Source organism: Rhododendron vialii, chromosome 10a (genome assembly GCF_030253575.1).
Source record: "Rhododendron vialii isolate Sample 1 chromosome 10a, ASM3025357v1".
In the NCBI taxonomy this organism is placed as follows: Eukaryota; Viridiplantae; Streptophyta; class Magnoliopsida; order Ericales; family Ericaceae; genus Rhododendron; species Rhododendron vialii.
In genome coordinates this window covers 14,536,676-14,550,511 of record NC_080566.1, presented here as the reverse complement: position 1 = coordinate 14,550,511, position 13,836 = coordinate 14,536,676, and positions in this window count along the sequence as shown.

Genomic DNA, 13,836 nt, shown 5'->3' with positions numbered 1-13,836 from the left:
ATTATATGGCATGTTTGCTGGGGTCTTCTCTCTAGGAAGGATAGGCTTCTCTCTTGGGAGATGCAGGTGGATCCATTATGTGTTTTGTGTCACTGTATGCATGAGTCCCATTTGCACCTCTTTTTTGATTGCTCTTTCTCAGCGTGCATATGGGGTAGAATACTTAATATGTTTGGCATTTCTAGGAGGCCTTTGGAGTGGGGGCAGGAGATAAGCTGGGTTATTCAGTATCAAAAGAGGAGAGGGTTCACCTCTGCCCTGTACAAGTTAGATATAATTGGAACGGTATAGTACATTTGGAAAGCTCGAAATGACTGTTTTTGGCAACAAGTAGTACTTTGACATGATTGTCAAGGATGTAAGGGAAGGGTATCTTCTTGAAGGAAATTGGTAGAAGTTCTTGAAATCTAGCTCTTTGTAGAGCTTGGAATATTTCAGAGAAAATTTTGTAACTAGTTGGTTGTTAGGTTCTGATGTATTTTGTGTAGTTTGTTTTCTGGTTGTTCCAGTTTTGCTTCTCTGGGATATGTGTAAACACCCCAATCTGGGTCTCCTAATTGATTTTGCTTCGTTTTTCGGTTTTCTTGTTTCCCTGATGATGAATTGGATCAGGAACAGTTTTGAGTATGAAAATGATTTGGACTTTGAGTGTTTGGAGCCCTTTTCGAACTTTAAAATCCTGAATCTTAAACCTAGCCAAAGGTTTTATCTGCTTGCGTCAATCTAGAACCTGCGCGCGCCAGTCAATTTGACAGGTGTTAGTCAAAGCTCAAACTTTGACCGTTGACCAACGTAGTGGTTGGATGGATCTGCGTGCGTGGCTCTGAGACATGCACGCATCGGTTAACACATGTCCCTTTCACCTTTTTGCTAGCCGAATTTTTTGATCATCAGGGGTCTATTACCCATAACACCTCTGATTTCGTCGCCTAAACAGTATTCCAGCAGGTGTTGGGGTGCCTCCCCACTCAATCTCTCCCATCACCATTTGAGGAGGCTTAACCACCAAGCAACCACAACCAGCCTTGTTGGCTGGTTGTATCTCCACCATTTCCACCTCCTCTTTGCCTATAAATAGCCCATTGGTCTTCCACTGTAAAGGGTTACAAAAATTCTCAAAAACTCCAAGGTTACAAAATTTCAAAAGTTATCAAAGCATACAAGCCTTAGTTCTTTTCCATCCAATTTCACAATCCTCACTACTACTCAAACACCCTTTAGATCCATTTTCAACCATCAAATATCAAAGTTGAATTTCATTTTCAAATCTCAAACAAAGGTATAAACAATTATTGTTTTCCTTTTTCTAATTCCTAAGGGGGGCTGGCAGGCTAGGGCTAAGGCTGGTAATCAATACCAGTCCTAGTCCTGGTCTTAATGCTAGCAAGGTTACAAGAGCCGTGTGGCTAGCACACCTGCGCACGCATGTCGTTCGTATGCGTGCGCCACTCCGTGGCTATGCGCATAGACTTGCGTGGGGATAGGAGTGTTGGTTTTTTTATGTTTTATTGCTTATAAAATCACTGTGTTGCATGTTAAAACTAATTTATTGTCTTACATGTTAAAATTGCTAGTCTTGGCTTAGAATGCTTGTTTGCTGCTTTGGAATACCCCTGGGTGGCTTCTAAACTTGTCTCAGAGCCCAAGCATGCAACACCAATTACTGGAAGTCCAGTCAGAACAGGAGCGCGCCTGTCTTGGATCTGCGCGCGTAGGTTTAATTTGACTTCCAGTTCGTGGCTTTGCATGGGTAACTTGGCCTTTGGCCTCTGTTATAATTCCCCACATTGTTTATGGATTATATTTCAATTATATTCATTTTGTTTGTAATTTTATGGTTCTTGTAGGTGGACAAATTCAAGTAGTGCTTTGAACAGCACTGGAATGCAGCGGCTTCACGTGCCTCTTGAACGTAACCCTAATTTGTCAAAGGAATCCTTATCCTGCAAAAACAGACAAGGAGTGAGTGCACCTTTGCCTCTCGTGGCAAAGGCCCTCCGATGCCTTTGTTAGTATTTCGTACTAGTGATCAAACCCTAATTATCAGTAGGAAAGCAAATAGAATGCAGTGTATTGCGTACCTCTCACCTCTAGGTTTACCTCATATTTATAGATTTATGGATGCTTGCTGTCCAGGCATCCATGTTACCATAGGATTCCTAACTCGTATAGGAAACCCAGGATATCAAGGAGTCTCGTTTCCTTTATCAGTTTATGGAAAAGAGTCCTTTTCCTTTAAGAGCCGAACATCCCATAGTTGTTGGGTATCTTTCTCAGATCCTATATTCTTGGGATCTTTATCCCTTTATGGGACATGACTACTCTGGAACTTTCCAGAATGTTCCCTCAAATAGTACTTCTCTCTCTGTTCGGCCATCTCATGGCCGAACAGATGGCCTGGACCAATTACCTCACGTGTTACTGGTCCTAAGGAAACAATTTGAACCATATCTTTTGTAAGGAACTCTCCACTTGTTCGGCTCTCTCTTGCCGAACAAGTTTCTATGAATAGTGGCATCTCATGTCATTTTCCTTGTATTTGGTCCTAATAACGTCTCATGTTATTGCACCGAGAATCGTACAACCTCTCTGGACCATTGACTTCTCATGTCACTGGCCCACAGTGCGTTGACCCTTTGTTGACCATGCTCGGGCTTATTTTGCACCTGTTCGGGAATACCTCCCTACAATTGCTCCCCAGCTTTGCTCGTTTATTTTTTACTCAGATGACGAGTAAAGCTTTTTTACCGAACAAATTTACTTTGTTTCTGCACCCTATTTCACATATCGGTGCAGCGTTTCATCACGTTGCTTAAGGAAAAATCATCTTTTCTTGTGGCCGTCACAGGCTTTTAACCCTAACTTTTACACGCGTCGATCATCGTATTGCGTTTCATTAAATACGAACAGACGTGTTTATGGGAAAACGGAACGCTCAAACGGCGTCTGGGATGACGTTTCTCGTACGCCACCCACTTTTTGGGGTATTTTTGAGTTTTCGTCCCATTTTCAAAAATCTCAATCTCTCTCTTAGATTTCCTCAGCAGAAAGAGGCGATTTCAAGGTTTACCCGCCATTGAAGCTCTGTTCATCATTTCAAGACCTCTTCCTCTCTGCTCTTAGGGATTCAGTCGACTATTTTTCGTAAGTCATCATTCCTCTCCTTACTGCTCTATCTCTCTTGGTGGATTGTTCACAATCTTTCGTTTAGGGTTTCATCGTCCCCTTTCTTTATACTTCAAAGAACCCAAAAAGCTTTTCTGGTAATGGGGAGATTTCGCAGACATTGCAATACTCCTCAAACTATGGCTAGTTTCAGATCTCGATATGGGATTCCTGACAACGTAGCTATTGTTTTGGCACCTGAGGATGCCATCCGCGAGAGTTTTGATTTCGACACCCTTCATATTCCGGTAGTAGCCGTCGTTGAAGGTGGAGTTAGGTTTCCCTTAGCCCCTCTGCTCCGCCAAGTCTTAGCGTATTACAGGCTTTCGCCAATGCAGGTTTCTGCTAATTTCTTCAGGGTAGTTATGGGCATAAATACTTTAAACCAAATGTTAGGGACTTCGCTAGGCCTGTACGACATTCATCATCTATACAGTATTTCCAGAACTGGGGACGCCCTTACTTATTATCTAAAAAGTAGGGATTCTAGAAAAAAGCTTGTCCTTGAACTCCCTGACTCTGCTCGAGGGGATGATGACGACTTTCTGATCGTTACGGGCAACTTCGAACCCAGAGATGAGGACGACCAAGTGATTGGTTTTCATGCCCCTCACATATTCGGGAGCCCACGTTAGTGCTTTTCCCTAATTTCATATGTGTTGTCCTTTTTCATAGGAAGAGCTTTTTCGTGCTTCTAATTTCTTTGTGCTTTTTGTTTCAGCATCAAATATCAACCGTGGTTATAACATCATAACCCCACAAGTTCACGTAGCTGATATCAGACGAGCACTTGCATTCAACGGCGAAGGGACATACCTTGCAGACCGAGCAAGAGCAGCCCAAGTACTTCTCAGCTACAAAGCTTCATACGGTGGGTTTATTGATCGGCGAACCCGAGCAGCTGATAATCCTGCAGTAGCTGGTCCTTCAAGACCAGTTCCCGAACAAGAAGAGAGGCGTTCCCAGACTCCTCCAATCTCTGACGAGCCTATCCCTCTTGCTGAGGAAGCTTCCAGTTCCACATCCAACTCGTCTTCCAGCGGCCGTACCTTCTCAACTTCAGAGATGAACCGGCCAATTGACTTGGGCAGCCTCCTCACCATTCCTGGTAGAGGTCGTGGTCGGGGCCAAAATGTTCAAGGTCGTGGTCGTCGCCTCCAAACTCAAACAGATGCTCCCCTTGGATTTTCCCTTGAAGAGATTGAAGCCCTTCACCGTGAAAAACGTCACCGAGTGGAGGAAACTCAAGAAAGACCCCCTACATCCTCCTCATCTCCTGCTCCCCTCTGGGCTCCTCCATTCTCACACGGGAGCCGAGCTATCACTGCTCGGGACAGTGTTGAGTCAGAAGGCACTGCCCTTGCCTTGTCTCAAGCTTTTCTGCTGCCAGGAGATATGCAGAAGGAGGTGGCAAGCTCGCCTGACAACCTTCTAAGCTCATTCATGTCTCACAATGCCAAGGTAAAAAGTTCGCTTTTGTAAATCATAGCATACCATAGCATTTGGTTTCCATGTTTAACTATTTTGATCGTTCCAGGTGATGCAAAAAATGGTGGCAATGGCTCAAAAGCTTAGCCAGTCTGAGCCTCAACGTGTCAAGCTTGCAAGTGAGAATACCAAGCTTCAACGTACCATCATTAGGCTCGAGAAAGAAAGGAACCAAGCCTTGGAAGTGGCAGATGGGTTAAAGGGACAACTGAAGGGGGCGGAGGACAGTCTTGCTCAAACTTTGAAGGAGCTGGAGACGACCCAGACTGAAGCCAAAGCTGCTTTTGAGAAAGGATATAATGAAGGAATCAAGATTGCCACGGAAAGCTATACTAGCCAAATGCCTGGGATACAAGACCAAGTCTGGGTGGCCTCTTGGACAGCTTGCCTTGCCAAAGCTGAGATTCCAGAATCATCTCCTCTGTGGACCAACATTGAACTACCCAGTGCTGCTAGTCAAGAGGAGGATGTTGCTGAGGAGATAAATGATGAGCAGGAGGTGAACGTGTCTGCTGAGCAACCTGTGTCTGAAGTGGAGCCTCAAGTTGATATGACCAATCCTGGCCAAAAGGAAGTCAGTGATGGTCAACTTGGAGATGAAAATCCCACAGAAGAGCTGGCTGCTCCAGTAGCTCCTATAATTACTCCTGCAGCTGTCCAAGATCTCACAGAAGATGAATGAGCTCTGTCGTTCTTTACATCTGTTGTTGAATTATTCCTGTCAAGATACCTTTTCCATATGTTTCTGTCATGGGTGTTTTAAGATGTTTAAGTATTTCGTACTTAAATCGTTTAAAGTTTAAAGTTTAAAAGTTTCACGTACTTTTATGCATATATTCGTATGCTTCCAAGTTTGTGCATGTTTTCGTATGCTGTGGACTGTTGGTGCATATATACTCGTATGCTTTTATGCATGTATTCGTATGCGCCGTAAGGGTTCTCGTACTTTGAATATCTCGTGGCTAACATATACTTGTTAGAACAATTCTTCAAGTATTTCGTACTTGCGTTCTCATAAGTGTCACGTACTTTAAAGTATCACGTACTTAGAACAATTTCTCAAGTATTTCGTACTTGTTTGAAGTTCACACAAGTGTTTCGAACTTGTGTTCAAGTATCACGTACTTAAATGGATATCCTATACCCTGCTCCCCAATACGAAAGAGGGAAACCAATGTCGTGATTTCGTATTCAAAACAAATACCAAGAAAACAGCAGTCTAGACAAAAAACGTAACTTCATTCATAAACTGTAAAACCCAAGAGGGCGTTACTCATATCCCTTGTAAAAATAGCAAAACTAGAACACAAGAGAGTTTTATTCGTAACTCCCACACAATCACGATGTGCATAAAGAAAAATTATATAAAAAACTTTCTTAGATTATGGACATTCCAAGGTCTTGGCACTGGGTTCCCATCCAAGTCTGCCAATCGATAAGCCCCAATGCCTGCGATTTCTGTAACTCGATATGGGCCTTCCCAATTTGCCCCTAGCTTTCCCTCATTAGCCACTTTAGTATTGCCGAGCACTTTTCGTAGCACAAGGTCTCCAACACCAAACTCTCGTGGGTGTACATTCTTGTTATAACTTTTGATGAGCTGCTCTTGGTATGAGGCCAAGTGCACCAAGGCCCGTTCTCGTCGTTCCTCGGCAAAGTCTAACTCAATCTCCAAGGCTCTGTCATTTCCTCCACTTTCAACCAAAGTGGTCCTGTTGGTCGGCAGACCTATTTCTAATGGAATAACAGCCTCTGTTCCATATGCTAATGAATAGGGGGTCTCTCCCGTAGACCTCCTAGGCGTTGTTCGGTATGCCCATAGGACCAATGGCAATTCATCGGGCCATTTCCCCTTTGCTTTATCCAAACGTTTCTTGATCCCATCAAGGATTGTTTTGTTTGAAGCATCTGCTTGTCCGTTGCTTTGAGGGTAAGCTGGAGTTGAATAATAATTTCTTATCCCATACTGGGCACAGAAAGTTTTGAATTTCTTCTGAAATTGCGACCCATTGTCTGTAATCAACGAATAGGGTACCCCAAAACGAGTTATGATGCTTTTCCACACAAACCTTTCTATCATAGGCTCAGTAATCTTGGCCAACGGCTCAGCCTCAATCCACTTAGTGAAGTAATCTGTTGCAACTAATAGGAATTTTCGATTCCCAGTTGCCTTGTGTAGTGGACCCACTATGTCCATTCCCCATTGAGCAAACGGCCAGGGACTTGTCAGCGGCACCAGGTCCTCGGCTGGTGTTCGAATCAGTGGTGAAAATTTCTGACACTTCTCACAAATTTTTACGTACACCTTAGCATCTTCTTGCATGTACGGCCACCAATACCCTTGGGTGATTGCTCGGTGGGCTATGGACCGACCACCAGCATGGCTTCCACAAGTCCCCTCGTGAATTTCGTGGAGGAACTTTTGCACCATCTCAGGATGCACACAAAGCAAGTAGGGTCCTGTAAAAGACTTCCTATATAGTTTTCCCTTTGGGGATAACCAGAACCGAGCAGATTTGGTCCTGATTTTATGTGCCTCCTTTTTGTCCAAAGGGAGTACTTCATCTCGTAAAAACTCCACTATTGGGTCCATCCAACTTGGTCCTTGATTCACGTCCAAGACCATCTCTACACTTCTGCCAATGCTCGGCTCAGCCAAATACTCTACGGCTATTTTTCTTTTAAACTCAAATGGCACAGCTGCGGCTAACCATGCCAATGAATCTGCATGAGCATTCTTCCCAGAACTTATCTGTTCAATATACACCCTTTCGAAGGTATCAAGTAGATCTCTGGTCACCTGTACATATGCCGCCATCTTCTCGCTCCGGGTTTCATATTGCCCGGACAGTTGATGGACTACGAGCTGTGAATCAGAATACACCCTAACTCGTTCAGCTTTTAGGGTTTTTGCACTTCTCAAACCAGCTAAAAGCGCCTCATACTCTGCCACATTATTTGATGCATTGAACCCTAGCCGAACAGATAATTCTAACATTGACCCTTCGGGGGGTAAAAGCACAACTCCAATTCCTGAACCGGTGTTGCAAGCTGACCCATCAACAAACAGCTTCCATTCCAGGGGATCTTGTTCGGCTAATGCCTATTTCTTCGTTACAGGAGACTTTGCTTCACACTCTTTCTCGTAGGAGGCAGAGGTGCAACCGCAGGTGAGAATTCTGCCACAAAATCCGCCAACACCTGGCCTTTGATTGCTGTGCGCGGCTGATAGTCGATGTCATATTGGCTCAACTCAACGGACCAAGTTGAGATCCTTCCCGAGAAATCTGCCTTTCGGAGCAATGATTTTAATGGGAACTCAGTGTAAACCACAACTTTATGGCTCTGGAAATAATGTGGCAATTTTCTAGTTGCTGTCCTTAGTGCTAGGACCAATTTCTTGAGGGGCAAATACCTTGATTCGGCATCTAACAAAGTTTTGCTCACATAATAGACTGGGATTTGCTCGGATCCCTTATCCCTTAATAGTACTGCACTTACAGCATGCTCAGAAACAGCTAAATATAAAATCAGAGACTCACCTGTTTCTGGAGTTGAAAGAAGGGGAGGAGAGGCCAAATATCCCTTTAGATCCTGAAAGGCTTGTTTACATTCTGCTCCCCATTCGAACCCTTCCCTTTTCTTTAACAGCTGAAAGAAAGGTCTGCACTTGTCACTTGATCGGCTAATAAATCGATTAAGAGCTGCTGCCATCCCAGTTAATCGTTGGACTTCTTTCGTTGTTCGAGGACTTTCCAGATTTTGTAAGGCCTTTATCTGGTCGGGATTTGCCTCTATTCCCCTTAGAGTTACAAGATGGCCCAAAAACTTTCCAGAGCCGACTCCAAACGCACACTTCGAGGCGTTGAGTTTCAACTTGTATTTCCTCAAAATCTCGAAAGCTTCTCTCAAATCTGCAATATGGCCTTGCCCAGATTTACTCTTTACCACCATGTCATCTATGTAGACCTCCATAGTTTTGCCAAGCAATTTTCTAAACATGATGGTCGCCAGTCTCTGATACGTTGCCCCTGCATTCTTCAATCCAAAAGGCATGACATTATAATAGTACAACCCTCGTGGTGTAATAAAAGACGTCTTCTCCTGATCTGGCCCAAACATTGCAATTTGATGGTATCCTCGATATGCATCGAGAAAACTCATCCGTCCATATCCTGCTGTTGCATCCACCAACTGGTCAATCCTTGGAAGAGGAAAACTGTCTTTAGGACACGCCTTGTTTAAATCTGTGAAGTCAACACATACACGCCATTTTCCGTTCTTTTTCTTGACGACAACAGTATTTGATAGCCACTCTGGATAATAAACTTCCCTTATTGCCTTGGCTTCCAACAAGTGATCCACTTCTTCGATTACAGCGTCAACGTGCTGTACGGCTGCCCTTCGTTTCTTTTGAATGACCGGTTTATGCTGTGGATCTATATTCAAGTGATGGCAAATAACATCTGCATTTACCCCAGGCATCTCCTCTGGTGTCCAAGCAAATACATCGACATAAGTTTTCAAGAAACTTATTAATTCATTCTCCTCCTCTTCTGGCAGCGATTCCCCAATTAGAAAATACTTATCTGGATCAGTCTCGTTGATCAGTGTTTTCTTCAAATCCTCAACTACCCTCTCGGTTGGGTCTTTTCCAATATCCTCAATGGTCGGCAGATCCGGAATTTCCACGGTATTAACATGGTGGGCATTATGGACTCTTTTAATGATGGATACCAAACATTGTTGAGCTATCTTTTGGTTACCTTTGATGTGCTCAATCCCATTAGACCCTGGGAACTTTACCATCTGATGGAAAGTTGAAGAGACTGCCCTCATCTTGTGCAACCATGTCCTTCCTATAATCACGTTATAGGAAGACGGTACATCCACCACTAAGAAGTCGGTTCGTAGCACCACTGTCCCAGCCCGAACAGGCAGAGTTACCTTGCCTAAGGGCCAAACTGCTCCTGCTCCAAATCCGACCAGTGGAGTTGCTGATTGTACCAAATCTTCTTGTGTGAGCCCCAGTTTCTTGAACGCATCGTAGTATAGCACTTCGGTGCAACTCCCTGAATCCACCAGGATTCTCTCCATATCATATTCCCCAACTTGTAGGGTTATGACCAAAGCATCATTGTGAGGTACCTGGACTCCTCCCAGATCTTCATCTATGAAAACTATGCCCTCGTTACTTGCCCTTTCGTCGCGCCCTCTTTTCTTCCCCAACTGCATTACATGTTGGTTATGTTTTACTTGCCTCTGAAGCAATCTCACCTCATTTCTCGTATAAGGTTCGGCTAATCCATGTATCATATGGATTACCCCTTTTGGAATCTGTTCGTAATCCAATTCCATTGCCTTGTCTTTATCCTTGGAATCTTCTTGGATAAATTCTTTAAGGTAACCTCGTGAGACCAAATCATCAAGATGTCGTTTAAACATCTCACAGTCCTCTGTCATGTGACCCCAATCCTTATGGTAACTGCAGTGCTGATTCGTAGCACGTTTTGCATCTTTATTCCCACCAAGAGTTGGGGGCCATTTGAAGTATGGTTGATTCTTTATTCGATAAAGAATCCTGTAAATGGGCTCTTTCCAAACCGTGTTTATTGAAAAGAATGACTTGGGATCCGGGGCTTGTTTATCCTTGTACTGCTTTTTCTTCGCCTGCCCATAATCTTTCCTTTCACGATAAGTTTTGGGCTCTGGCTTGTCAGCTTTCTTTATAGGCCCCTTTACTTGCTCGGCGGCCAACTTTCCATCCTCTCGTAGGATGTCATCCTCGTTCCTGGCGTGCTGCTCAATCCTCTCCATTAATTTTGCCAATGTCTGCACGGGACTCATGTTTAGAGACTTACGCAGTTCCCCCCGAACAGGTAAACCCGTTTTGAACGTGGCTATTGCGTACTCTTCACTACATCCTTCAATTTCGTTGAAGGTTTCCCAGTACTTCTTTGCATAAGTCCTGATCGGCTCGTCCTCTCCTTGTTTCATAAAAGAAAGACTCTCAAAGGTTTTGGGAGCTTTCCTGCTCGTCAAGAACCGTGCAGTGAATTCCTCGGCCAATTGCACCCATGTTCGGATGGAGCGCGAGCCCAGTTTGTGGAACCAGGACAGAGCAACCTTCCCCAAACTCGACGGGAACATCTTGCACATGATTGCATCATCCCCTTCATGCATAAACATCGCTTGCTGGTAATGTTGTATATGGGCCACGGGATCAGCATCTGTCTCGTAAAGGATGAATGTCCCGTGCTTTACCCTGGTCGGCAATCTAGCCTCCTGTAACTTTCTTGCAAAAGGGGAAGATGCTATATTCTGCAGTGCTTTCCGTGCTGCTTCCCGTGCAGTCATGGCTTCATCCTCTGGTCCTTTCTTGGACCTAATTCGTTCCCAATCGGAATCAGGTCTCTCGTACCTGTCCCTATGATGTTTTCTACTCCCTTCTTCTTCGGGGGTAGAACTCCGACCTTTGCTTCTCCTCTTTCTTGGAGATATCCTCCTTCGCTCGGGTGTTCGGATCCTGCTCCTCCCTTTTCGTGGAGAAGTCTTATGTCGCCTCGGGGTCAGACTTCTGCTTCTGCTCCTCCTTCCTCGCGAAGGAGCCTTTTGATACTGCACCAGAGCGTATTCACTACCTCTAGAATTTCTTCGAGATAGTCCAGAGTCCTCCGGATGTTCTCTGATTTTCTCTAATTCTCTGATCTCATGTTCTCGTTTTTTGATCAAACGAGCATACTCCTCGATTTCTTGTCTCTTCTTATCAAGAACGTCTTCGCTACGGTATATACTCCTGGAGTGTGCAATCGATTCATCCCCTCGATGGGATTTAGTCCTTCTCGTGGACTTCGATGTCGTCTCTCCATCTCTATTTCTGGAGTTGCCATGGATAGTAAGGGGGTGGCCCTTACTCGTGGTCCTTCTGTGTCCTCCTTCGGGCTTTCTCGGAGCCCCGGGTGGAGACTTATCCCCTCCTCCAATTAGCACATCCTTCGGGTCGTGTGGCGTTACTGGCTCTACTTCCACCATAGTCGTATTTCAAAGGGAACTCTTTCGTTTCCCACAGACGGTGCCAATTGTAGGTGGACAAATTCAAGTAGTGCTTTGAACAGCACTGGAATGCAGCGGCTTCACGTGCCTCTTGAACGTAACCCTAATTTGTCAAAGGAATCCTTATCCTGCAAAAACAGACAAGGAGTGAGTGCACCTTTGCCTCTCGTGGCAAAGGCCCTCCGATGCCTTTGTTAGTATTTCGTACTAGTGATCAAACCCTAATTATCAGTAGGAAAGCAAATAGAATGCAGTGTATTGCGTACCTCTCACCTCTAGGTTTACCTCATATTTATAGATTTATGGATGCTTGCTGTCCAGGCATCCATGTTACCATAGGATTCCTAACTCGTATAGGAAACCCAGGATATCAAGGAGTCTCGTTTCCTTTATCAGTTTATGGAAAAGAGTCCTTTTCCTTTAAGAGCCGAACATCCCATAGTTGTTGGGTATCTTTCTCAGATCCTATATTCTTGGGATCTTTATCCCTTTATGGGACATGACTACTCTGGAACTTTCCAGAATGTTCCCTCAAATAGTACTTCTCTCTCTGTTCGGCCATCTCATGGCCGAACAGATGGCCTGGACCAATTACCTCACGTGTTACTGGTCCTAAGGAAACAATTTGAACCATATCTTTTGTAAGGAACTCTCCACTTGTTCGGCTCTCTCTTGCCGAACAAGTTTCTATGAATAGTGGCATCTCATGTCATTTTCCTTGTATTTGGTCCTAATAACGTCTCATGTTATTGCACCGAGAATCGTACAACCTCTCTGGACCATTGACTTCTCATGTCACTGGCCCACAGTGCGTTGACCCTTTGTTGACCATGCTCGGGCTTATTTTGCACCTGTTCGGGAATACCTCCCTACAGTTCCTCTGAACATAAAAACTGCTTGGTTTGGTTCTGGGTTCCAGAACCCAAAAAGAGATAAAATCAAAACTATTTTAAAAGGACAACACACGCGCGCTTGTTTGAGTATGGCTCGCGTAGGTCTGCTTGCATGCACGTAGATCATTGCATGCAAGTCGATTCCTATTCTCGCCAACTTTCAAATAGTGTACTGTTTTGGCTTTAAGGCAGTACTTGGGTTTTATCCCATGTATTATTTGTTAAATCATCCATTCATGCTATGTTATCACATCCTACAAAGTGTTATAGTTTTAATCCCCATTTTAACTATTCCCTGCCCTAATTGTCTAAAATGTTAATTGAAAAAGAAGAATCTCGAAACTTTTCATAAAATGCCTAAGTAGAGACCGATCTCTGGATTGGGCGAGAGGGGTGCCTTAAAACCCTTTCCCTCTCGTAACCTGGCTCTCGAACCCAGATATGGTTATGACGAACTGGTGCTTCCACCTTTTCAAATCAAACAGCGTATAAAGCGTTTCAAGTTCGGTTCCTTGGGTGTCGGACCTTCAAACCCAAGTGGCGACTCTGAATTGAGCGCTCGACCCGCTAGCGCTCCCTCGATTCGGGCCGTGCTTTAGAAAACAAAATTTCAAAGGGCATGTTGCCCACAGTGGTGACTCTACTGGAGATTGAACCAATATTGATCTATACTTAGAGTTTAAAACACTTGCGAACAATCCCTTTAAAGTCTGTCCAAACGGTGAGCTTCACGCTGCCAAAGCGAGGAATAGTGATTGAACAGGACCTTTGTGTCTGGCCAATCCAATCTGGGACTTTTTCGATTGTTCATTTGTCTTATTTACTCTCCAAACTAAGACAGGTACCCATAGGGTAAGATCTACTTGCATCTAACCCCATATACTGTCTATGTGTTACTACTTTCCCTATCGCATGCACGGTACATTCATATCGTCTTGCATAGGAGCATGTTTAGGGCAGCTTCTAGGTTCTCTCTTTCGAGTCTGTCTTAAGCTAATTAGGATGCTGTGACGGCTCGATGAAGAGTCGTGCATCTTGATGGTGCATGTAATCAATTTTCAAAGTCCTTAGATTAGTGAGGATGTTCATAGGGAACCTGTTTTCGTCCCGGATCCAAATCATGAGGGACGCCTCATTGTTCAAACTATCCCTAGAGAGGCTTGTGCGCCTGCTTCAAATCTGAACCTTGCTGTTATTAGGCCTGTTCAAAACCCTGACATAGCTGCTCTTATGGCCA